Consider the following 3950-nt stretch of genomic DNA (forward strand, 5'->3'; position numbering starts at 1 on the left):
GCCAAGATCCGGCCACTGTACTCCAGCCAGGGCGTCGCAGCGAGACTCCAAAAAAAAAAAAAAAAAAAAAAAGAAGCCCTTGCCTCTCCAAATCATGCCTTACTGCTGACTAGACAGGTACATTCTCTGATAAATGTAGTCGCATACAGACACAGAATGGAATAATATATTGGGGCTGTCAATCCACACATTAGGGGAAGGGAAGGAAAAAGTGCATCTTCGTCAGGTTTAAATTTGGTAGAAATCAGAGTAGGGACAAGAAGATGGAGACTGAGCACAGAGGGAATGTTCCACAGAAAGAGAACAGCAACTACAAGGGCCTGGAGGTAGAAGACAGCAGGGCAAGTGGCTTCTGGAAATTATAGCATAGAGTGAAGGCAAGGATGTCCAAGAGTAGGAAGGCAAAGAGGAGAGACCGTAAGGACTTCATACTTCTTTTATAATTAGTTTCAGGATGGCTCAGTGCTGAGTACACAGTAGGTTTACTCTCATTATTTATTCAGGAAATATTTATTGGTCACTCAGCAACATGCCAGTGACACAAAAATAAACAAGACTTCTGTCCTTGTAGAAATTACAACTTTAAAAGATGACATATATTAATTAATCAAATAACCATACAAATAAACATGAAATTAAGTGTGGTATGCTGAATGTGTTGAAAAGGAAGATTTGATTATTCTGAGAACTCAAGAAAGCTTTCTTGGAAAGGATAAGTAAGAATGGACTAAACCATGAGGAAGAGAAGAGCATTCCAAATGGAGAAAACTATATGTGCAAGGATCCTGGGGTAAGCACACTAAATGATACAAACTGAAAAAGAGATCCATTAAACTCAAGTGACTGAGTGAGATACAGGGCAAGGAAATGCATTGGAACCATATTAAGAAATTGTCAGTATTCTAAAAGCAATAGACATTGAAGAGTTCTAGACTGAATGGTGACCTGAGAAGATACGTGTTTTGTAAAAGTTACTCCGGCTACATTGTAGAAAATAGATTTAATGTCTGAAAGAGTATATTTCATGATAACCCAGAACAGAAGTTTAGCCATCTTGGATTTGGGAGGTGGAGATTATTATCAAGCAATTTGGAATATATGGAGAAATATTTAGACGATAAATAGCCACAGGAGCTAATGGATTAGACATGGGGGTCAGGGAGAAGTAGTAAATGGTTTCTTTATCATTTGATTTCCATTTGGTTTCTTTATCATAAGATTTTTAACGTCTATTTTCTTACCCCTTGCTTCTTTGAAAAACATGTAAGTTCAAATGTTCATGCTTTCGATAGTATCAAGCTCTTGCTAGGTACTCTGCACCATGCTAGTTAGTAAATAACATATAGAGATGAATAAGCCAGTAAGACATTATCCTGCCACTTTAAGGATAGCAGAGGTGCAGTCCAAGACCCCATTCTGATTGACAGCAAGCTTTGTCGCAAGGTGGTCATAAGGCCATATTTTGTAAAATTGGCAGTTTGGAATTCCTAGTGATAAAGTCATATTTCTCTAAGTGTGGACACATAGGAAGAAATTTAGTCATTAAGCCATGTTTCTATAGATTGGGTAAATATATGCAAAATAACACTGCATTATTTGCTTGCTGTGAAATGCCACTAATTGTCTCTTTGAGTGGTCTGACTGCACCTTTCACACAAGGAGATTTTGACAATCATAACTCTTCAAACTATACCAATACCACAATCAAAGTGTTTACTCCATTTATATTTTAATCTGTTTATAATTGCCGTTTTTGTATATTCACACTATTTTCTTTGTTTCTGTCTTTAGGTAATATATAGGTCATTCTTTCACTTTTGTATTCTAAGGATGCCAGATTGAGGCCACACATGGAGAGCGACTACCAGCTCCTCCTTTTTGCTTTCCTTTCTTAAGATGTTCAGTTTGCCAGCTGATTAAGATTGTGCTTTCCAGACAACTCTCCATAAACACTTGGAAGAAAACAGTGCATGCTGCTTTGTTCACACTCTGGAAAAACTCTTGTATATTCACAAGTGCTTATAGTAGAACTACGGAAGTTTCCCTTGCTTACATCAAGAGCTTTTAACAATTGTAGCATACTTTCTTTAGTTTGCTCACATGTGTGACATTTAGGAAGAAATCAAAACATGGTAGAACCTGTTAAAAATAAACAAACACCATATTAGAACAGAATTGGTAAAACATTGAGTGAATCCCCCAGAACAAAAATCTCACAGATCAATTTTATTTTCATACATAAATATTTAAAACTCCACAGAAAGAAAATATTCATGTGCATCTTTTAGTAAAGCTTGTTAGCTGTCCTTATTATTACCTGCTCCATAAGCCTTGAGGGCATCCCTTCTAAAATAGGAAAAGCGTAATCTGTATGCGAGGAAAACTACAAAGAAGCAATAAATTATTGCTGTAATGACATGCTAATTAAAATTTTGCTTGTAATTCATGTAAGTGTTTGAAGCCCAGCAAATTTCTCTTTTCATTTGTGAAGTGTGAAGGTAAATTGCCCAGTGACAGTGGGACATCGCTAACAAGTACAAATTGAATAACATGCTATCTTGCTCTATTAGCCCTGACTAGCATGTCTGAATTAGATATTCAGCGCACTCTCCATTGTAGGCCTGATTGATAAATGCTAAGGAGAATTTGTCAAAACAACAGGGGCTACACCCAGTGGGACATCAATATGCTCCATTTAGTCACCCCCACAGCACTTCCTACATAGGATTGTCACATAAAATTAAGACTAGCCACTAACCAGCCATCAAGCTTGTAGCAGACGTCAGGCAGCCTGTGTTCTGTATGCATATTAGTCACATGCTTAACAATTTGGGCTGTCAGGACAGAAGCATGCAGTGACCTCTGGAGCAGAGGTTGAATTTTGCAACTATACCAAAACATCATGCTCAGCTGTTCAAGATTTTAGACTCTTTCCTGCCAGATCTGTGCACAGATGCAGTGCCCTAAGCTATAATCTGTGGCAGCGTCCAAATGACAAATGGCATCAGGAAGATTATTGCATTATATATTAAGTACCACAAGTCTGTAAATTATAAGTAAACTACTGTTCAGACTGTCTCCGCCAGCTTTCAGGATACTTTCCCTCTTCATTCTTTTTTAAATAAACCTAATAAATATTGGGTGAACTGGAGATCAAAGCCCAGGGTTTGAATTAGCCATCTCCATTGCTAATTAGCTGCTTGAATATCAAACAGTTTTGGACCAGCTGTAATTTAATAAACTATGATTGAGGTTGGCCTGATTTTGTTTCCCATTGAAAATTCTTCTCAGGTGCAAGTTTGTATGATTTTAGAATTCATGGTGATAAGTTGTTTTTGGTATTTCCCTTGTAAACATAATTAACCATAAATACAGAGAAACAATAAAAAAAGTCACTGGGATCTAACAGAATCTTTAGTTAGATCTGTTTTCTTATTTCTGTTGCATTATATTTAGGCTCCTTACAAAGGAGGTTATCTGCTAATCAAATAAAGAATTAACTAAAATATAATAAAGTCATTTGTTTGAAATAAAAGGTATTCTCTGCAAAATACGTTTTAATATTTTTAACTCAGTATATATTGTGTAAATGAAAAGCTTGTCATTCTCTAATTTGTCATTAGGCAGTGGAGCTAGGATATCTTTTGAAAATAAATTACTTAAGCTTCATTTTATAAATAGCATAATAAACCATATTTTCTGATGTATTAAAAAGAATATATCAAATAGGGCTTATTTTACAGACCATACATCTGTTGGAACTCAAGAGAAATTTTTTTAAGTTGAACTTTTAAACAGCAAATACTGAACATTTTTCTCTATATATTCTGGGATTCTTGGTTTTATTCTGAGAACCAAAGCAAAATTATCCAAGTAGCATTAGAAGTATATTTCTTATGGTACTTCTGTGGAATCTAGTTACAATAAATATAGAAAATATGATGAAAAAA

This window comes from Colobus angolensis, unplaced genomic scaffold (genome assembly GCF_000951035.1).
Source record: "Colobus angolensis palliatus isolate OR3802 unplaced genomic scaffold, Cang.pa_1.0 Scaffold180, whole genome shotgun sequence".
In the NCBI taxonomy this organism is placed as follows: Eukaryota; Metazoa; Chordata; class Mammalia; order Primates; family Cercopithecidae; genus Colobus; species Colobus angolensis.